General features: G+C 40.2%; 2 long non-coding RNA genes across 17 annotated transcripts in view; one reads left to right on the forward strand and one right to left on the reverse strand.

Annotated features, from left to right (window-relative positions):
- LOC138738794 (uncharacterized) overlaps positions 1-23743 on the forward strand; it is a 321374-nt gene that overhangs the window by 236067 nt on the left and 61564 nt on the right. The gene's annotated exons all lie outside the window — the stretch shown is intronic.
- Positions 12631-23743, reverse strand: part of LOC138738795 (uncharacterized) — a 51948-nt gene continuing 40835 nt past the window's right edge. Inside the window, exon 4 of the long non-coding RNA XR_011341768.1 lies at positions 12631-12713. This is a non-coding gene — a long non-coding RNA (uncharacterized lncRNA). The remainder of the gene's footprint in view (positions 12714-23743) is intronic.

Here is a 23743-nt window from a genome sequence, read left to right on the forward strand (position 1 = left end):
AGTCCAGGTCATGGTGGGAGTTAGAGGGTTTGTAATAAATGTCAGTGGAGAGTCTGTCTCCTGAGACGGACACAGAGAGATCCAGAAAAGGGAGAGAGTCATTGGAGATGGACCAGGTGAGTTGGAGGTCTGGGTGGAAATTGGCCGCGAAATTGATGAAATTGACGAGCTCATCACGGGTGCATTAGGCCGCCCCGATGTAGCCGTAAATGTACCAGAGGAAGAGTTGGGGGGATCTTACCTGTTTTGGTCCACAAAACCCACAAATAGGCAGGCATAGCTGGGACCCATGACATTGACCTGCTGAGTTTCTCCAGCATGTGTGTTTTTTCAATTTATAGTATGTACATCATTTTTTGAGGGCAGAGGTTGGGTGGGGCGTGGTTTGTGGGATGGGGTGAAAACCATCATGTATGTAATTGAAATTTGTATTATTATTAGTTATTATTACTACTTGTATGGAAAAATATTAAATAAAATATTCAAAAAAAGAAACTGAGATGCAATGATAATTAAATATTTTCAAAGAATTTGACTGGAAGTAAAGTAAAATGCTTTAAGGTTTATATATTCATGCAAATGTTGTTCAGTGAAAGTACAGTATAGTATTTTTGTCTTGTCTTTTAAACTGTTTATTCTTAATCCAGGCATTATAACAGTAAGTCTCAAGCAATCAGAAAATACACTTGTTCGGCATCTACCAAATCCCATAGGTGCTGCATGCCAGGGGTTTTATGTACTGTACTGAAAGGCGATTCTGGATAATGTCAGGCATAGATGGGTCTCAAGTCCATTTACATCTGTCTCTATCCTCCTGTACATCTCTTAAATGTTTTTTAAATTTAAACATACAGCACAGACATATGCTATTCCCCCCCCCCCCCCCACAAGCCCATTCCACCCAATTTACACCCAATTAACTCCGAATATGTTTCAAATGGTGGGAGGAAACTGGAGCCCCTGCAGAAGACTCATGCAGACATGGGGAGAATGTACACACTCCTTACAGACAGCATGGGATTCGAACTCCAGTCCCAATCGCTGGTGCTATAAAGTTGTTGCCAACCATGCCGCTCCAATGGTTAGAGTGCTCACTGGTTAGAAGTCTGCTGTTGGGCCTATGCCTCTACTAGAGCTGGCTGAATGATGTTGGAATCCCAGAGCCTGTGTGAAGATTGTCATAGGGGCATTCAGAACAGAAACAGGCCTTTCAACCCATCATTGTTCATGTGACCTTCCAATACCTATCCATGCTAATCCGTTGCCATTTAGAATGTTGACATTGGTTCACATAATCATTCAAATGATGTGTAGAATTTTGCAGATATTAAGTTGGTGGTTATTCTCCAGTACTTTAAGGTGCCTAGCATGGGTTATCAATGCTTCCAAAGCATTGAGCCTCAGTTGAAAGATTTAGTATAGATTTTGAGCACTTGGTTTTCGCACATTTTTTCCTTAGTTGGCCAAGTCTTGTTTTCCATGATCCCATTGTTGAATTTAATTGTCTAGGAAATATGTTGTACAATGGGGACAGATTGCTAGAGGACCTCTGTCTCCATTCCAATGGGAATCTGATTGGTTTGAGGGCACAGCATTGCAGTGAAGAAGATTGAAAACATACTGTAGGTAATGCAAGGACAGTTTTGGTTGACCTCAATTTGCACTGGAATTGGTTAGGATCATAGCTCACAGATGAAAAATAGATATGAATTTCTGAAAACAAACAAATTTAAGAAGGATTTTCTTGTTTGAAGAACTGAAGGACTTGGGTAGTTGGGAAAGGCCACGTGTAGTGTTTGGAGTGGTTCCCTTGGATTTGCCATGCAGTAGAAATCTCATCCATTGTTTCTGTAAGGATTTCTTTGGCTACTGGGAAAAAGTGTTGCAAATCACGCACGCACACACACACACACACATTCACCCCTCTAAACAAACATATCAAGTCTTTACTGTTCTTTCTAAAGGCTGACACATAAATTCACTAATACTTTTTAATGTTTACTCAAAAAATGGGTTCTCGCTCACTCTCACACACAATTTCTCTCTCTGTCTCTCTCAAACACACATAGAGCAACACTTCTATGGACACTCATGCAATGGGCTCACATTGTCAACCACATGCCTTGAGGAAAAGCCCAACTCACGTGCACCCTCATATTTACCCCAGCCCACATACACACCCTAGTGTTCACGTGGTCTAACAGCAGTGCACGAGGCAACCAATGAGCACCCAAACTTCAATATACTCTCCGGGTCACTTGGATGTACATAGACTGTAATATTCACAAACGCACACACACATGTGAACATACAGACACAAATATGGACAGTAAAGCCCCTGGTATCTGGCACCTATGGGGATTGGTAGTTGCCAGATAAGTGAATTTTACAGTTGCTGTGATTGTGTGTGACATGATTGGTGAACTAATGGTGAGGCACACCAATTTATATATATTTTACCTAATTATGTTTTGAATTTTTTCTTTGCTGATTGCTTGAGGCTGCTGGTTGCTTGAATTCTAGTTAACAGGGCTTTTACTGTATATAGCCAAACACACCTCCTCTCACAAACACCATACTTTTAATCCAATTAATTCCAACAAGGGCATTGCATTTTACAGGGCTCTGCATACATTCTTTTCTTCATACGTCCATCCTGTTGCTCTCCCTGAATGATATGAGTTCTACTGTTCACCCACTGTGACATATGCATTGCTATTTACTAAGACAACTTACCTTGATATGTACACAAAGCTTGCAGTTCGCATCCATACATATACTGACCAACTTGTTCTTGCTTAAGCAATTGCTGAAATAACTACAAAACTACCTGCAAGAATTGACCTGCTGTGTCGCAGCATTTGATGCACCTTGATTCACTAGTGATTAGATGAATGGTGGCGGAGCTTTTATAGTAAATTGCATCTATTCAGTGTAATGAGCCTGTCTACTTTGATGTACTTAAAAACTAATTTGATTTTGAGTTTTCAGCCCATTTGTGGAAATAAAAATCATATGTCATGCCACGCCATATGTGTAACCATGCAAGGCTCTTTTAATAAAAATACTTTCAGCACCCTGAGCGATTTCATCATCTGCTCTTCCCATATGCTTTTGTTGAAACTATTAAAGCTTCAAAAGAGGTGAAGTGGGATTAGATTTCATTTGAACTGGAATAGAAATTTCTGGATTATTTTAAACTTCTCAATGTTAAATTGATAAAAGCAAAGTCACTAATTCCTGAGTGTTCTTTTCTTGAATGTAATGCAGGGACAGCTCCATTCCCACTGTGTCAACGTTGCTGTGCAGGGGACAGTGGCCTTTGCTGTGTGAACCAGCATTTAACAGTTAGCACTGGTGTGAAACGTCGTTGCCTGGAGAGATTTGTGGGTGTAAGTGTAAGAATAGTGCATGTTGGAACAAGACATTCTCTGCTGGCAAATCAGTGCTTGTCAAATAAACTGGAATAAAATAATTAGTTATGGCATTCGCCTTTGGCGCAGATGGGAAATTTAGGCCTGGTCTTCTTCAAATTAGATTTTTATCAGCTAAATAATTAGATCTCGTTTTTACATGAAAATGATCTACTGCTCTTACACGTAATCCAATGCATGTTGTTTTACACTTATGTCACATGTACTGCCTATCACACTGTCACCATCATACAATTTTGATGTCCCCTTACACTTATTGTCTCCTGCACTCATTTACCTGTCCATTTTACTCCTGCGTGCTTTGGTTGGTGCTTCCTGTACCTTGCTTCAGACCTCCCAGCTAATTGTCTGAGATGAAGGTTACAGTGTTGCCAAGCTCCTCACTGTCAGTGGCAAAAATGATCCTCAATCCAATGTTACCACTGTTTATTATTCCCCCATTCCTGACCCCGACCCAACTCATTCCAACCTCAAGCCCCAAAGGGCCTTGGCCTGGAGTCTGGGTTCTGCACATAATCCCAGGCCTTTGCTGGGAACTGCCTAGATGAGTTCTTTAAGCATTTTAACATGCTGTTAAAATAATTGTGTTGATTTTAAAAGCATTTTCCCAGATGTTTCTCTCTATGGGAAAGAGTTATTTTCAGAAAAGTTTATCCAACAGTGACCTGGCAGAACTTGCATTGTTTAGTCAATACTGCTGACTGTATTTTATTGAATCCAGGTTACCTTATTTCTGTGATACAGGAACTCTATACAGTATACTGAGACAGACACTGGGTGGTATTACCATTTAAATAATGCTGTTTTCCCAGGTCAAAAAGTCATTTCTGCACTTCTGTGGACAATAAAGAATTCACTTTGTCATTAAAAACAGAAAATGTTGAAAACACTCAGCAAGTCAGGCAACATCTGTGGAGTAAAAAAACAGAGTTACCGTTCCAGGTCTGATTTGCTTCGTTAGAACAATGAAAGGTCTTTGATCTAAACCATTAGCTCTGTTTCTCTCCCCACAGATGCTTCTTGACTTGCTGAGTGTTTCCATAGTTTTCTGTTTTGATTCAGGATTACTAGCTTCTGCATTTCATTTTTTTAAATTTAATTCTTTATATCGTGTTTGCCAACTGATTGTTTCCACTCACCTAACCAACCTCACCTCTCCTGCTACCAATCTCATCCAATGCACCTCAGCCTGTTTTTCATTCCCCAAACTCTTCACTGTAGATGTCATTTGAAATCTGGCTGACCTCTTCCACAAGGGATGCTGGCTTCAGCTACAGCAACCCTCCTAACAATCTGGTTGCTATAACCAGCTAAAATCTTGGGGCTGTATAAATAATTTACAGGACATTATCGATCATGCGATGTTTTAATGTCCAATCATAATTGCTCTGAACTGAGGAGGCAGAATCAACAAGCCTGGTGGGTCCCAAAAAAACCAGATCTGGAAGGTGGTCCAGAGATACAATCTGGAAATAGGCTCTTCAGCCCACTGAGTCCATGTTGAACATTTACATTTATTTTTACACCACTTCTACAATAACCCATTTTATTCACTAGATTTCCTTATCTTCCCCATATTTCTACCTTCACTCAACTAAGCTAGGGATAAACAAGGAGGGGCTGCAGGGACTCAGTGGGTCAGGCAGCATTCATGGACAGAAATAGACAATCAATATTTTGGGTCAGGGCTCTTTCTTGAGACCGGAATAATCAGTTAACCTTCTTTGGAATGCAGGGGGAAATTGAAATGCCTGGAGGAAGATATGGTAAAGCCTGAAATCAGTTGGTATACCCTAAACCAGTTTGAACTTCAGCAAATTATATTATAGGCATCATAAAATAGTCGAAAGAGGTTCTTTCTCCAACACAGTGGTTCAGCATTTCATAATCTGCAGCTAGTTTCCAAATGGATAAATAAAACTCTAATAAAGACTGATCAACTGATATTTTACTATTTTTTTAAAAATCATCTTTAATGAAGGAAGTCTAATTTCTAGAGGCATTGAATTTTCTTGTTTGGTTTGATTGCAGAAAATAACAGAACTATTATTTAAACCTAAAGGAAATTGTACCTTTTAAAGAAACCATCTCCCTTTCGCTGCTAAACTCTGCTTTTATTTTGTCACATGGCTCAGCAAGCAACAAATTGAGTGTTACAGATTAGAACGTTAGAACAACAATCAAATTGTGTGCCTCTGTACTAAAAGGATTTACTGAAACTCTACACCCTTGGTTCAATTTCTCAATCTGTTCCAAAATTAAACTTAAGGACCAGAAACTGCAAAGGTGCAGAAAGGTTTTGGTAGAAAGTCAACAGAGCGGCTGAAATGGGGGAGATGCTTGCAAGGATTATCCTAAGAGCTTTGCTGTTGATGATTGCGGTTGTTTGGGTGGTGGGGAAGGGGGAGATACCTGAGCCAGGATGTTGTTGCAGGAGTTCCTCAAAGCAGTGGCCTTGGCCCATCCCCCTTCAGCTGCTTCACTGGATATTGCACATGAGCAGTCTTACCTGTTTGGCTGCAGCAAATAGGAATTGAGGTGCATTTGTACATTATTCTTATGTATAAACTCTCATTCCTCATTAGAAGCCAGAACATGATCTGTGTTCAGTTCTATTCCTAATTCCTCAGATATCGAAGTTTCCCTCAGTGGAAAAATATTCAGGAAATGAACGATTAGTAGTAAACAATAAAAGCCGAGAATGCTGGAAGTGCTCAGCAGGCCATACTTGTCCACACAACTCAAGCAATGATGATCTCTGAATCATGACAGTCTGACCACTTTCTTTCTTTTCTCTTTCTTCTTTGGCTTGGCTTCGCGGACGAAGATTTAGGGAGGGGGTAAAAAGTCCACGTCAGCTGCAGGCTCGTTTGTGGCTGACAAGTCCGATGCGGGACAGGCAGACACGATTGCAGCGGTTGCAGGGGAAAATTGGTTGGTTGGGGTTGGGTGTTGGGTTTTTCCTCCTTTGCCTTTTGTCAGTGAGGTAGGCTCTGCGGTCTTCTTCAAAGGAGGTTGCTGCCCGCCAAACTGTGAGGCGCCAAGATGCACGGTTTGAGGCGATATCAGCCCACTGGCGGTGGTCAATGTGGCAGGCACCAAGAGATTTCTTTAGGCAGTCCTTGTACCTTTTCTTTGGTGCACCTCTGTCACGGTGGCCAGTGGAGAGCTCGCCATATAACACGATCTTGGGAAGGCGATGGTCCTCCATTCTGGAGACGTGACCCATCCAGCGCAGCTGGATCTTCAGCAGCGTGGACTCGATGCTGTCGACCTCTGCCATCTCGAGTACTTCGACGTTAGGGATGTAAGCGCTCCAATGGATGTTGAGGATGGAGCGGAGACAACGCTGGTGGAAGCGTTCTAGGAGCCGTAGGTGGTGCCGGTAGAGGACCCATGATTCGGAGCCGAACAGGAGTGTGGGTATGACAATGGCTCTGTATACGCTTATCTTTGTGAGGTTTTTCAGTTGGTTGTTTTTCCAGACTCTTTTGTGTAGTCTTCCAAAGGCGCTATTTGCCTTGGCGAGTCTGTTGTCTATCTCATTGTCGATCCTTGCATCTGATGAAATGGTGCAGCCGAGATAGGTAAACTGGTTGACCGTTTTGAGTTTTGTGTGCCCGATGGAGATGTGGGGGGGCTGGTAATCATGGTGGGGAGATGGCTGATGGAGGACCTCAGTTTTCTTCAGGCTGACTTCCAGGCCAAACATTTTGGCAGTTTCCGCAAAGCAGGACGTCAAGCGCTGAAGAGCTGGCTCTGAATGGGCAACCACTTTCTAGACATTCTATAACAACACCATTCCCATCAACATCTGAAGCATTTTCAGCATTGGGCATTGAATCAGCCATTTGTTATCAGGGCTTTAAACACTGAAAGGATAAGCATGCTGACTTCACTAACTAGGCTTCTGATATCCTGAAGCATGTCACAGTTTACAGACACAAGCCAGGGTCTCTCTGTTTGCCAGTGTGAGTGTAGCACCAACAACATTAAAGAGGCATGATATGGAAGCTCATTGGTAGTACAGTAGAAGAGCTACTGGCCTTTTTTCCAAGGAAGGTGGGACCTGCACAGACAAGACTGTTTACATCTGAACTGGAGGGGGACCAATGTCCTTGCAGGAAGGTTTGGTACTGCTGCTCTGATGGGGTTTGAACTCGAGTTGCAGGGGGATAGAAACCAAAGTGCCAAAGCAGATAGTACAGGAGCTGTTGCTAAGCCTACAGACAGACAAAGGTAGAAATAGAAAGGTTTATCACAGTGGGAATAATGTTCTGAGTTGTGTCTATTGCAATGAAAGGAGTTAATACACAAAAGTGCAAGAGAATAGGTTTTGTAGCATCCATAAAAGGCCAATATATAAATCCAACTTTTTGGGCCTGAGCCCTTCATCGAGGTCTACTGTGGATGCTGCAGGACTTGCTGAGATTCTCCAGCATTTTAGTCTATCAACTACAATCACCGCATCTGCAGACTTTCTTGTTTCACTCAATGAATGAAGTAGTATAGGAAAGGCAGAGAAGATGAGAGATGAATCAGCAAGTGGAATTATGAGACTTGGGTAAGGGTAAATGTCATGGCATTAATCAGACAGCATAGAATAGAAGCCTCATCTACTGAGGCTTTATGGATGAAACTGAGGAATAAGAAAAAGATGACCACATTATATTATAGACTTCTCAATAGTCAGCAAGAATTAGAGGAGTAAATATGTAGAGATAGCAGACAGTCGCAAGAAACATAAAGTTGTGAATTTAACTTTCCACATACTGACTGTGTCTCCAATGCTGTAGGGCTGGCTGGGTTGGAATTTGTCAAATGTGTTTGGGAAAATTTTCTAAATCAATATATAGAGGTACCAACTAGAGAGAGTGTAATATTGGATTTCATATTTGAGAATGAGACAAGGCAGGTGATGGAAATGTGTGTAAGGGAACACTAGATATAGTGATCATAATGCCATTGGTTTCAAGATAAATATGGAAAAGGATAAGTATGGTCCTTGGGGTGAGATGCTAAATTGGAGAAAGTCCAATTAGAATTGTATCAGTAAGGATCTTGCAAGTGTGGATTGGGACAGGTTGTTTTCGAGCAAAGATGTGCTTGGTAAGTGGGAAGCCTTCAAAGGTGAAACTTTGAGTGTTCAGGATTTGTATGTTTCTGTCAAAATTGAAGGTAAGACTAACAGGTATAAGGAACCTTAGTTTTTAAGAAATACTGAAGCCCTGGTTAAGAAGAAGGAAGAGCATAGCAGGTATAGGCAGCAAGAAATAAATGACAAATATTAGAAATGCCTGAAAATATTTAGGAAGGAAATCAAGATGGCTAAAAGATGTCTCTGGCAGACAAGGTGAAGGAAAACTCCAAGTGTTTCAATAGCTATATTAAGAGCAAAAGCAAGGGACAAAACTGATTCTATTGAAGACCAGAGTTGTCATCTATGCAGGGAGCCAAAAGAGATGGGGGAAATCTTAAAGGAATTTTTTTTTTTGTTCAAAAGATGGGCACAGATGATGGATGGGCTATAGACATGAAGGAAAACAACAGTGAGCTCATGGATGCTGCACAGATTACAGAGAAGATGCTTGCTGTCTCGAAGCAATTAAAGGTGGATAAATCCCAAGGGCCTGGCAAGATATTCCCTCAGACCTTGAGGAGACAAGTACAGAAATTGTCATGGCCCTAAGCAGAGATATTTAAAATGTCCTTAGTCACAAGTGAGATGCCAGAGAGCTGGAGGAAAGGTAATATTATACTATTGTTTAAGAAAGGCAATAACAATAATCCAGGTAATTATAGGCAGGTGAGCCTGACATCAAAGATGGGTAAATTATTCAAAGGTATCTTAAGAGACTGGATATACCATATATACTTGGAAAGACAGGAATTGATTAGGGATAGTCAACATGACTTTTTGTATGATAGGTTATGCCTACAAATTGTACGTAGTTTTCAAGGTTACCTGGAAAGTTGGTGAAGAAAGGTAGTGGATGTTGTCTGCATGGACTTCAGTAAAGCCTTTGACAACGTTCACATGGAAGGTTTGACAAGAAGGTTCAATTATTTAGTATCCAGAATGAGGTAGCATATTGGATTTGACATTGGCTTTGCAGGAGAACCCAGAATGTGGTAATAGATGATTGCCTATCTGACTGGAGGCCCATGATGAGTAGTGTGCCTCAGCATCAGTACTGGGTCCATTACTCTTTTTCATCTATATCAACAATCTGGATAATGACATGGTAAATTGGATCTACAAATTTCAAAGTTTAAGATCCAATGTTCCTTTTATTATCACATAATACATAAAAATTTTCAGATGACTCTAAGATTATGGAGTTGCTCACAGTGAAGAAAGATTTCAAAGCTCGCAGTAGGATCAGAACAAGCTGGGAAAAGGGGTTGCAAAATCACAGATGAAATGCGGACACTTGTGTGGCATATCGGGAGGATAAACCAGGATAGGACTTTCATGGTAAATGGTAGGGCACTGCAGAGAGCAGGAGAGAAGAGGGGTTTGGGAATACAGTTGCATCATTCCTTGAAAGGTAGCTAGGGTCACAAAGAGAGTTTTTGGCACAATGGCCATAAATCAAAGAATTGAGTACAGGAACTGGGATGTTATATTGAAGTTGTATAAGACATTGGTGAAGCCAAATTTGGAGTATTGTGTCTAGTTTTGGTCACCTACCTATAAGAAAAAAATGAATAAAATTGAAATAATGCAAACAAAATTTGCATGGATATTACCAAAACTTGAGGAGATGAGTTATAGGGAAAGATTGAATAGGTTAGGACTTTATTCCCTGGAGAGTCAGAGAATGAGGGGCGATTTGATAGAGGTATACAAAATTGTGAGCTATATAAATAAGGTAAATGCAAACAGACACTTTCTACTGAGGTTGGGTGAGACAAGAACTAGAGAACATTTGTTAAGAGTGAAAAGTTAAATGTTTAAAGGGAACATTGGGGGAACTTCTTCACTCAGTCTGGTGAGAGTGTGGAATGAGCTGCCAGCAGAAGAGGTGGATGTAGATTTGATTATGGTATTTAAGAGAAATTTGGATAGGTACATGGATGAGAGGACTATAGTCCAGGTACAGGACAATGGGACTAGATAAAAAAATAGTTCAGTATGGACAAGATGGGCCAAAGAGCCTGTTTCCGTGCTGTAATGTTCTATTGTTCTGTGGTTCTACTGCCTCACAGTGCCCGTGGCTCTTCAATGCTGTCTTTAGGTGTTTGTTGTGTGGAGCTTGCATTTTCTCCCTGTGACCACATGAGATTTTTATGGGTGCTCTAATTTCCTCCCGTACACCATAGTGCAGGTTGGTGAGTTAATTCACTCCTCTAACTTGACCATAGTTTTTGATGAGTGATACAATCTGTGGGAGTTGATGGGAATGTGGAGAGAATAAAAAATGTGATTGGTGTAACCCAGTGGTTAATGGTTGGCATAGACTTGGTAGGAAAAGGATGTTTCCATGCTGTATGTTTCTCTATGACTCTATAATAATCCAGGACAAAGCAGACCACTTGACTGGCACTCAATCCAGCACTCCCTGCATCACTGTGTCTGCAGAGTGTGTCATCTACAAAATGTTCTGCAATTACTTGGGAGTGACAGTCCCTCCTAATCCTGTATATTCCTGCCACTAAGAATCAGGCAAATCAGAGCACCACCACCACCAGTCTCTTTCTTAAGTCATGCAATATCCTGACTTGGAAGTTAGGTGCTGTAACTTCATTGTGACTGGGTCCTAATCTTGAACCCTTAACAGTACAGTGTGTGCAGTGGTTCAAGAAGTCAACTCGTTATCTTAAAGGCAATTATCAGGCAAATAAAAGCTTTCTTATCCAGAGCAAATATTTCCAATAAAAGAATAAAAATAAACCGAGTGGTCAGCTATGCCACTTTGGAAAGCTTAAGATTCAACCATATTGGGATACAGTAGACTTGTTCCTAATATTTCCTCTCCTAGAAGACAGTAGTGAATCCAGTACAATTACTATTGCCATGATTTAGTGTTCAAGGTGATGTTTTCTCTGCCTCCCTGATTGTAATTGTACTTCTCAGAAGATGGCAAAAGCAGGCTGATTATATTCATATGTAAGAGATATAATGAGTGCTTTAGCCAGGTGTTAGAGATGGATGAAATGAAAGCAGCTTGATTTTGGCACACTCTATTTCTGGATATTTGTAGGTACAGACATAGTCTCTGAAATAATCTTTTGTCACACTGGACATTAAACAGACATTAAAAAGTACAATAAATATACTCCGTTTTCCTTTGACAGTGGATGTTAGTTGAATTTTTCCAATGTTCCAATAATATGGATAAATTTGATAAGTCTAAGTGTTCCAGAGTCATATTTAGAAGCTAATTAACCACCCTTAACGATAAAATACTTCAAATAAAGTATCTAGAGTCTTCCTGACAATCATTTTAACACAATCTTTTTGAACATTGGTGTGATACCCATTCTGGGATACTAACCAAAACTTTCAGTATGAAGACTCAGGAAGATCACCACCATGACATCATTTTTCAAACACAGCTGCTGTTTCTTGGACCAAGTTCAAGCCAGTGTCTGGAGTACCACCCTGATCTCCAGCTGATCGGTATTCTTCTTGGTTTAAAGCTAAGGGGCTGGATATTGGTTTTAACAATCGACAGAGGAGAATCTTCCATTTCCATTTGCCATATCGTTTGTATTGCCTTTCGTAAATCAGACGTACACTGGAAGGAAAATTAAACTGCATATGTTGAAAATGAATGATCATGAAATAGGTCTCTCTGTGACTCTGAATGTTTCTGCAGCTGAGTGTTTCTTTCTCTCTTTGCCCAGTTTCAATGTCGTCACAAATACCGTATATTTAAGCATATAAGTCGAGTTGTGATACCCTACAAAAAATTCTCAGGGGTGGGGTCAATTTATATGCTGAATATAATTTGAGACATTAAATTTACTGAAAAAAACAGATTTACATTAATTCGGTATAAAAGTCGATGCTGGAAGCACCTCCCCACCACTGGCGCTGCCGCTCCCTAACACCTCCCCTCTGTGGGGCGCCGCCATCACCACTCCTACCTGAGACCCTGAGGTCGCCACTATTGCTCCTGCCTGGTAGAGCGAGGTTCCTGCTCCTGCTGGATGCACAAGGTCGGCGCTCCAGCTCTGTGGGTCCCGCTGCTGCTGCCAGGTAGGCTGAGCTTTCTGCTCCCGCCTGGAACACGTCACCGTTCCAGCTCCATGGACCTTTGACGTTGCTGTCTGTTAGGGCAAGGTTTTTTTTTTAACTTATTTAATTTACAGCCTTGTTACTTGCGATTGGGGTATTTTAAAAATCTTTGAGTTGCGACTGGAGGTCCGCATATACCATAAAATCCTTAAAATTAGGCTGAAAGAGGGTCTACTTATACGTCAAAATATATGGTATTTAATTGCTGCATTTAACCCACTGCAGTGAGTCTCATGCAATATGATGCCTTAAAGTAAAGTTATGTAAATTGAGAGTGAACGCACTTGGCTATTTTTCAAAAGGAATTCAGTGTGACCAAAGGATATAATTAAATCAACTTATAAATGCTCAAAGCTTTCCCATTGCAATTTTCAATAGGCAAAAACTGTAAAGGCTGGAGCCTTATTTGGTATACAGTAGTTAGAGGAATTTTCCATCTAACCTTTGGATTATCCTGAAGAAGGATTTGGTTTGTTCAGGAATACCTTGGATATTACTAATTATGTGGATTACTTTATCAATTATGGTGTTGACAGACTATTGGACATTTCTCTCGGCTGGATGTCGAGATTGAGAGATCACAGTTTCAGGGTACAGATCCATGACATTTAGATCTAAGATTAAGTTAAAGTTTTTTACTCAGAGGATGATGAGCCTGTGAAATTTGCCACCAGATACAACCGTGGCGGTCGGGCTGCTGAACATATTTAAGAAGAAGATAGGTTTGTATTTACAAATTCATGATCTCAGCCCATCACTTACAACCCAGATATGGGAATGCTGCCTTTGAGCTGCTTCACTCCCCAGTGCATGCAAATACTTAAAGACCATATCCCAGTCTTGCATTCAATACAGCAGTAAAGGAACTTACCTTTAGACTGAGATGTCAATGTTCCTGAGCTGAAGACTATGAAATGCTCAGCAGATTGGGCCGCGTCAATAGAACAAGAAATACAGGTGACCAATTTATCAATCTGAACCTGTTTATGGGTTTTCTCTCTCTACAGATGCAGACAATAATGAGCTTTTTGTTTTTATTTCAGATTTCAATCGTTCCTAGTATTTGTATCTGAAGTGATAACTCACCCTTTTACAGCAACTGACTGACATCCATTTTACTTTCAGAATTTTCTTTATTGTTCTTATTTCAGATTTCTAATATATGCTTTGACATTTATTTAAAGATGGCCTTTACTCAAACAGCTCTGAAGCCATCCCAAGTTTTGAACCATTTGTCTCCCATTTATAATTTCAGTGCTGTACTGTGAACGAAGAGCAGATACTTATAAAAAAGTGTTGCACTGCAGAGCAGCTTCAGAAAGAATCTTGTTAAAAGTTACTGCATAGAAATGATGTTAACAGTTAACCAAGAATGGTTAATTTTAAAATATAGTTAGAAACAACAACATTCATGTTTTGATATGTTTATCTCATTTTATACATGCCATATAGTACAATAAAGCATGGACAAGGATTTCTGGTTCATTATTCTGTGTTCTCCATGGAGACAATTATTATAGGAAAGTGCAACATCTTTAAGCAGCCAGAACTTGGAGTTGGGACAAGTGCCAAGAAGGATTGTCTTTTTATTTTTTAAGTCTCAAAGGATCTCGGTACTAAAAATATTGTGATAAGCTCCTTTCTGGCACTGGAATACAATTCATTTTTGACAACAAAGATATTGATTAATTTTTAGTTTACATGTCTTAAGAACTTGATGTGGAAGGAGAATGAAAAGAGGGTAGGGAAGCCAGTGTTTCTACTTAGTAACATGAACAAGAATTTTTATTCTCTCTGAGCTTAGACAGATCCTACACTACTCCATTGTCTGGAGCATAATGCAAGCCTCGGACAGCAGTTGCTGTCTCAGCGCCAATATGGTTAATGAGCATATGCTTCCAATAACACTGTGGCTCCTTATAGTGCTCGATGGGAGGGAGGCAGTCATTTAAAGTTGACTGGACATGTAATTGGTGAGGACGATGCCATCCTACTAGTTAATTCAAAGTTTGAGCAGTGAGAAAACAGTAATATTTCCCCACCAAAATCCAAGAAAGGTTTGAGGAATCAAACAGAAAATTCTAGCCCATCAAGTAAACACTGACGATGATGAAAAATGTCAACAGAAGCTCCAACAAAGAACCATGCTCACATAATAATTAAGAGTAATTTTTGGCCACAAACAAAACAAATGAAATGAAATGAAGACAGGCACATTCCTGGGGTTTCTCGCCCATATCCTGCTGGCTACAGACATTCAACTCCCATTGATGGGATCAGCTCCACATGTGTGCTGTTATCACCCAACTCCAGTTCTCTGATATGTCTTGGATCCCTGTTCATGAGTACAATGTTTCCAAACTCCTTGAGCATCAAATGGCCATTATATCAGTGAAGGCCTTCAACATCTGTCAAGTCAATGGCATCTTCAATTCCCCTTTGTCTAGCCCATTGTCTCTTCCAGCTCCTCCTCTCCAACTCCCTCCATATGTGACTCTAGTTTTATTTAGCTTACTCATAACTTTGGGACATGACTGTTTTTCAATCTTAGCTTCCTCACTGCCACAAACATTACTAAGCTTAGCATCGTCAACACTGACCTCAATGACCTGTGGGAGAGGTGGGATTGGAAAAGGACAATTACTTTATTTTAAATCTTGCTTTGTGTTTCCTGACACTTCTGCCACTGAGAGCTGTTTTCCCCTTTAATGTTATCAAGGTTCTTAATTTCTTCTCTTCTGAAGTCTCTGCTGTTTTACGTTACGCTATTTTTCTAAGAATTTTTATTCTTCTAGGATTTCCTCTTTGAATTTGCCACTTCAAACCTTCTGGCATAATATGCCTATGGAAGGAGCTAGGAACATGGCAGGCTACGGCCACCCCTGTGATCAACTAAATCAGTGGTTTTCAAACATTTTCTTTCCACTCACATACTAATTTAAGTAATCCCTTCGGAAAGAAAAAGTTTGAAAACCACTGTTTTAATTGTACCTCATTGGCTCATTATTTGCACAGTTTCATGACCAAAGGAAATGGGCCAATGACAATTTTTCTCACGCAAAATATTTCAATAACAATTGGGTCTCGAGAAGTGGTTCTCAACTCTTTTTTTTCCCACTCAAGTGCCATGTTAAGTAATCCCTTACTAATTACAGAGCACCTATAGCATAGGGATTACTTAAGGTGGTTTATGAGTGGAAAGAAAAAGTTTGAAAACCATTGAGCTGCCCTACTGCAAGGTTACAGAACCCTAGGTGTCCTCTGGTAGAGTCACTTCAGTAACATTTACAAGATTCATCTGCTGTGCGTATAATCCTCATAATTCATCATAACATTCTTGAACTTACACTTGGCAGCAATTCCATCCTTAAATATTTTGTCCATCATTCCAGTTTTTGATTTCTTTGATTATATTGCCACCCTCATTTGCTCATTCTGAAAATATGACCGAGCTACCTGGAATTTCTAAATCCAAACCACTGATGTAAATCAGACTCAGCAGTCGTGCCTGATTCAATCTGCTGAAGGAACTTAGATGGTCAAGTAGCATTAATGGGAGAAAAAGAATGATGGATATTTTGAGCCAAAATCTTCATCTGAAGAGATTCATCTCAAAATGTCCACTATTCTTTTTCTCCCACTGATGCTGCTCAACCCATTGTTTCTCCAACACATTGTGTTGGCATCTTCTGTGCGTCTCCAGTGGTGGTTGCTCATTCCTCCCTGACCCCAGCATGTTTCTCTAACCATTCATTATTCAGTGACCAAGGAGCAGAGCAATCAATTGAATACTTCAATCAGTTGAACAGCATACAGTGTTTGGGACAAAGACACTTTATTTGCCCCTATACTTCCTAGTTTTAAATTTACATGTGATTGAAATGCACATTCCAGATTTTATTCAAGGTTATTTGTATACATTTTGGTTTGTCAAAATTTCAGTACTTTTTATACATAGCCCCCTTATTTCAGAGCAATATTATGTATATTAAAGCAATCATGTTGAGTACTTTGTTGCGTATCCCTTGCAGGCAATGACTGCTTGAAGTCTGTGATTCATGGACATCACCAGGCGCTGAGTATCTTCTCTGGTGATGCTTTGCCAGGCCTTTACTGCAGCCATCTTCAGCTCCTGCTTGCTTCGGGGTCTCGTCCCCATATGTTTTCTCTTCAACATATGGAAGGTGTGCTCAACTGGATTTAGATGGGGTGACTGACTTGGCCAAAAAGAATTTTCCAGTTTTTAGCTTTGAAACACTCCTTTGTTGCTTTAGCAGTATGTTTGGGATCACTGACTTGCTATAGGATGAAGCGCCACTCAATGAGTTCGGAGACATTTGCTCAAACTTGAACAGGTAACATGTTTCTATACACTTTAAAATTAATTTTGGTACTGCCCTCAGCAGCTCTACATGCATGAAGATAAGTATGTCAGTCCCTGTGTCAGTCATACATGCCATAACACCCCCATCACATTTCACAGATGAGGTGGTATGCTTTGGATTTTAGGCAGTTTCTTTATGTCTCCACACTTTGTTCTTGCCATCTCTGTGATACAGATTAATCTTGGTCTCATCTGTCCATAGATCTTTTTTCCAAAATTCTGTAGCCTCTTTTAAATACTTCTTGACAAACTGTTATCTGGCCATCCTGTTTCCGTGGTTAACTAGTGGTTGCATCTTGCAGTGTAGCCTCTGTATTTCTGTTCATGAAATCCTCTTTGGACAGTGGTCATCCACATCTGGCTTCTTAAGAATGTTTCTGATCTGTTGGACGTATGTTTGAGGATTTTTCTTCATTATGTTGAGAATTCTTCTGTCATCAGCAGTGGAGGTTTTCCTTGGAAGACCAATTCATTTGCAATTACTGAGCTCACCAGTACACTCTTGCTTCTTAATAATGTTCCAAACTGTTGATTTTGGTCATCCTAAGGTTTGGGTAATGCCTCTTACTGCTTTATTCTTGTTTTTCAGCCTCATAATGGCTTCTTTGATTTTCATTGGAACAACTCTGGTCCTCATGTTGAAAAATGGCAAAAGCTTAGAAGTCAGCAAGTCAAAAGTGGAAAGGATAAAGAACTTCAAATTCCTGGGTAGCAACAAATCTGAAGATTCATCCTGGGGCCTTTATGTTATTGCAATCGTGAAGAAGGCTCACCAGTGGCAATACTTTGTGAGGAGTTTGAGAACATTTGGTATGTCAACAAAGACTCTTGCAAATTTCTACAGGTGTTCCAAGGAGAGCATTCTGACTGGTTGCATCACTGTCTGGAATGGAGGTGCCAATGCACAGGACAGGAAAATGCAACAGAGTAATGAACTCAGCCAGCGCCATCATGGGTATTAGTCTTCACTCCATTGAGGTCATGTACAAGAGGTTGGGTCTCAAGAAAACAGCCTCCATCATCAAGGGCCTTCACCATACAGGCCATGCTCTCTTCTCACTACTACCATCAAAAAGGAGGTTCCGGAGCCTGAAGACAAATACCCAATAGAAAAAAAACAGCTTCTTCCCCTCCACCGTCAGATTTCTGAATGGACAAAGAAACACAGACACTATTTCACTTTTTTTCTCCTTTTGGACCAATTTATATATTTTTTAATTTATAGCAATCTTTCACCTCAAATGCTGCCACAAAATAATGAATTTCGTGTCCATATAACCATATAACCACTTACAGCACAGAACAGGCCAGTTCGGCCCTATTAGTCCATGCCATAGCAAATCCCCACCCTCCTAGTCCCACTGACCAGCACCCAGTCCATACCCCTCTAGTCCCCTCCTATCCATGTAACGATCCAGTCTTTCCTTAAATGTAACCAATGATCCCGCCTCGACCACGTCTGCCGGAAGCTCATTCCACATCCCCACCACCCTCAGCGTAAAGAAATTTCCTCTCATGTTCCCCTTATAATTTTCCCATGATAAGGAATTTTGATTCTGATTTCGACGTGCACTTTACACTTCATTTTGGAAGATTCTAGGTGTTGTCTTCTGTGAAGATAGATGCAAGGTTTTGTTTACAGTCATTTCTCTGCCATTTTATTATTCCCTGATGTACTTTTTCATGCTTTAATCTACACAAGACTCAATAACCTGGATTATGGTTCATATAGTGGAAGATGGGATCAGGTTGGGTTGCATTTTTTCAACTAACACAGAAAGATGGGCCAAATGGCTTCCTTTTTGATGCTATTTGGTGTTAGTAGCTCATAAGAATTAATAGCATATTCCATAAAAAATAGTTTCTGAATTAAAAACAGAAATGAAACATGAAAGTCTTCAGTCACTGTAGTTGAAGTAAAAACAAAATGCTGAAGAAACTCAGTAAGCTTTTGCACAGCACAGGATTCAAATCCTCATATTTATGACAATAAACTTAATTCATTGATTCAACAATGAGTACTCTTGGAAAGGAATTCATTGGCTTTTCTCAGGGATATTCTGAAGCCATGCTACAGAATCCCAGTCCTGGCCTCAAACCCCCTTCACCACTATGACAAACTACAGCTAGGCCACAGGCACTGGGGAAGCTGGGACACCTATCAAGCTTGTGACTGGGTATATAATGAACAACATTTGTGAAGAACTTAGTCATTGTCGGCTTTACTTTATAAGCATTTTTATCATTCAAAATAATTTATCAGTTATATTTATTTGTTTTGTTATGTTTACACATATGAAACACATGCTACTTGAGAGCACAATTCATAAACACAGGCTCACCTAAAATTTGGGCTCAGGTAACATCAACGTATTTCTAGCAGATGCCAACTGCCATCAAAAGGAAAGCGTGGCTTATTGTGGATCTATTGGACCTAGATAGCTGGGGTGTGGTCACAGGAGATGTATGGTGGAGAATGGGAATGGAAGGGACTGGACGTTTAATGCCTCAAGGCTACATTGGAGGTGGGTAAAGCTATGCAGCCTCTTTGGACACTTGCAAGTGGTTGACTGTTGATTAGGCTGAAGAAGTCATTGGAAGAATGAAGTGGACCAGGATTCAGGAAACTACTATTAAATGGAATTGATACACCCCAGAATTATGAGTTCAATTCTTCTGATATAATTTGTAATATTTATCATTTTTTTGCTTTCATTGCTGACATATCCTGCATTTAATATCTATTCTCCAATGCCATTGAGGAAGTGATGGGCCATATGTATGCAGTGATATGTGGATGCACCTTCCTCCTTTGAACTACATGATAGAGGTGGCAGTCTTAATGAAAGTGTGCCAATGGCCATAGAGGTAATTTTCCTAAAATTCTAACTGATTCACTAAAGTTCTGTGGGGATGGATGGATACTAGTTGTTCTCTGATGTCACAGGCCACTACCAGGAATGAACATTAATTAACAACCTGCTACCAATTTCTCAGTGTAACTAGGGATGGCCTTTTCAGTTTTGTCCACATCTTAAAAACAAAACAATTTATATTAAAGAGTAACTATCTTCTGCTGTGTGTCAGCAGCCTAAGGATTAATGAGCAGATTTTTCTTGCCTTTATGTGCAAGTTCCAGTGCAAGTAGAAGCCTTGGCATGTGTCATGGAGATTACACAATTTCTCCAATACTGATATACAAATAGAATGCATAATGAAAACACAGGTCGGACTCAAATGACTTAGTCACTCTAGCAGCTTTAAATTTATTAAAAATTCTAATAAATTCCAGGCTCAGGCCCGAAACAGTGACTGCCTTTTACTTCCTATGGATGTTATATGACCTGCTGAGTTTCTCCAGCACTTTTGTGTGCTGCACTCTAGACCCACTCTGCAAATTTTCTTGTTTACCTACAGTTTAAGATTGTGTGATAACCGATTGATCCTGAATTTGAAACTTCTTTTCGAATGTTCCATGTAACTGTGATTTTGAGTGAATGCAAGCAGTGAAAAACATCAAAGAAATTTTCTTCAAGGGGTTTTCACTCTCACTGTTCAATGAGGTAGTGAAATCTAGCCTGCTGTCAACATTGTCAGTAGCTTGGATGAATCACAACTGGTTGCCATGTTTACTGGGAACATGAGAAAATGAGTCAGATGTGGTGCATACAACTAATAGTTAAAAAATGTTTTGACTAGATAAAGGCAGCTTGAATCTCTCTAAGCTAATGTTTATATGAAATGGGTTTACAAAATACTTGAATGCAAATTACCCACAAGATTAGGATAAGACAGAGTTCCTGTTCTCTGCTCTCATTCTTGTTATACATGCTGCTTTCAACTACTTAATCCACCCTAGATATTACTTGGGTGCTTGGGTTTCTTCATTGTGAAGAAAGCATGACAGTGCCTCTACTTCCTCAGGAATTTGTGGAGGAGTGACATTTGTATGACATTTGAAACCTTGGCAAACTTCTACAGATGTGTAGTGGAAAGTGTACTGGTATGGGGGCACCAATAGCTCTGAGCAGAAACCCCTGCAAAAGGTAGTGAACATAGCCCAGTACATTTCGGGTAAAACTCTCGCCACAATCAAGAAAATCTAATGGAGCACTTTGTTGGAGAGCAGCAGCAATCCTCAAGGATCCACACCACCCAGGACATATGCTGTTCTCGCTGCTGCCATCAGGAAAGAGGTCTCGATGCCACAAGACTCGCACCACCAGGTTCAGGAACAGTTGCTACCCCTCTACCATCAGACTCCTCAGCAACAAACTCAAATCAGGGACTCATTTCAGGACTCCTACTTTGCTCCTTATTAATTACTGAATATTTATATTTTTCTGTATTTCACAGTCAGTTTGCTTACATTTCTTTTTTGTTTACATTTCTCTCATTTGTATACATATCTTTTCTTGAATACAATTTTTTGCACTACTGATAAGTAGGAATTTTGCTGGGACTGTAGGAAAAGTATTGTATGCAATGTCATGTAAGTATTCTGACAGTAAATCTGAACTTTGAAGTTTTTGTACTTTGAACTGACTAGCTAAACACAAACTGCTGGAGGAACTCTACAGGCCAAGCAGTTTCAATGGGAGAAAAAGAAAGGTCACCATTCTTTATCTCCTACTGATGTTGCCTGACATACTGAGATAGATTGTGTTTAGCTTTAAATTCCAGCGTATATCCAGGTAACTGTCTAGATCTGATCTGTCCTCAACTTTTTGCTGTGTTCCACTTATTGGTGGTGGTGATCCTTTCTCTCCCAGGTTCCCCATTCTACCAAGGTTCCTTCCTCAACCTGATCTCAGGATATTATTTTTTTTAACTACAGATACTAAAAATCTGAAATAAACACTGAAAATCTTGGAAACACTTGGATAATTATGCAGCACCTTGAACCTGAAACACTAACTCTATTTTTCTTTCCACAGATACTGCCTTACATGCTGAGTGTTTCCAGCATTTTCTGCTTTTATTCCTGATCCTAGGAGTTAGTTCACAAATTGTCTCTGGAGCCTAACCTCTGTATTTATCAATCAGACTTGTACCACAAGTCTTAACCCCACTCTAAATCTTAGTTACACACTATCAACTTCTCAGCCTTGGCAGAGACGTCATCTTGATGGGGTTGTCGATGAAGCAATTGAAGATGGTCAAGCCCTGGAGTATGTCTGCAGATCTCCTGTAAGGATGTCCTGGGACAACTGAAAAGGCCATCCCTAGTTACACTGAGAAATTGGTAGCAGGTTGTTAATTAATGCTCATTTCTGGTAGTGGCCTGATCTCCAATGACCATAACCATCATCCATTGTACAAGGTATTATTGCAGCCAGTGGAAATTTTCCAAGATTCGTATTAACCAGGTTTACCTTTTGCTGCCACACTCAGTCAAATCCTATTTTGTTGTCAAGAGAAGATACTTTCACCTTGCCTGTGTAATTCAATTGTTCAGATAGAGGATGGAAATACAATTGCAGCAAGTAGTCCGAGCAAAATCCAAACCGGACGTTAGTGAGGAACTGTTGGAGGCCAGGAGCCATTGGAAAGAACTGTTGATCCCACTGTCCATCACTTTTTGAGTATTAACTGAGGCTAAGCCTTTTTGACAGGACTGATCCTGCCTTTTCTGGACAGATCACACTGGAACATTTCACTACACTGATAAGTGGATGCCAATATTATGATTCAATTCTGAACATGACCCAGTCCTCATTTAGGGGCCAGCAGTGGAAAGGGTCAAGAACTTCAAATTCCTGGGTATTCATGGCTCTGAAGATGTGCCCTTGGCCTCCATGTTGATGCAATCGCAGAGAAGGCTTGTCTGCAGCTATACTTCATGATGAGTTTGAGGAGATATGGTATGTCAATAAATTCTCTTGCAAATTTCTACAGCTGTACCATGGACAGCATTTTGATGAGTGCATGACTGTTTGGTACAGAGGTGGCAATGCACAGGACAGGAAAAGACTACAGAGAGTTGTGAACTCGGCCAGTGCCATCATGGGTATCAGTCTTCACTCCATCGAGGACAACTATAAGAGGCAGTGTCTTAAGAATGCAAGCTCTACCCTCAAGGACCCTCACCACCAGGCCAAACCCTCTTCACACTGCTACCATCAGGAAGGAGATACAGGAGCCTGAAGATGAACACCCAGTGGCACAAAAAAACCTTCTTCCCCTCTGCCATGAGATTTCTGAATGGACAATGAACCACAGACACGACCTTAATTACTTTCTCTTCTTTTGAACAAATTTTTAAAAAATGTAATTTATATCAATATTTGCATCAAAAATTCAGGAACTGAAAAAAAAAATTCCCAATTTTGTGGAACATATGCAATAAATGAAATGCAGGTCTTTTGAGTCGGGCATCAGTCATAACTGACTCCCCAGTAAAAGAAGACCCTTTCATCCCTCCCAATAACTATAGTACTTATTGGATGCTTCAAGTTTAGCAACTCAACTTCCATAAATTCTTAATCTGTTTAAACCATTGATCAAGTGAAATTAGCCACCCCCTTCAAATCTGCCACCATTTTCTTCCTCCTTCAACATCGTACCCTTGCCTCTTCCATTATTGCAAACAATGTATTCATCCCCAACTCCATCTCCTCTCCAAAACACATGCATATTCCCATTGATCTATGTGTGGTTATGTCCTATCAACTTCTA

The sequence above is a fragment of the Narcine bancroftii genome, chromosome 7, assembly GCF_036971445.1.
Source record: "Narcine bancroftii isolate sNarBan1 chromosome 7, sNarBan1.hap1, whole genome shotgun sequence".
In the NCBI taxonomy this organism is placed as follows: Eukaryota; Metazoa; Chordata; class Chondrichthyes; order Torpediniformes; family Narcinidae; genus Narcine; species Narcine bancroftii.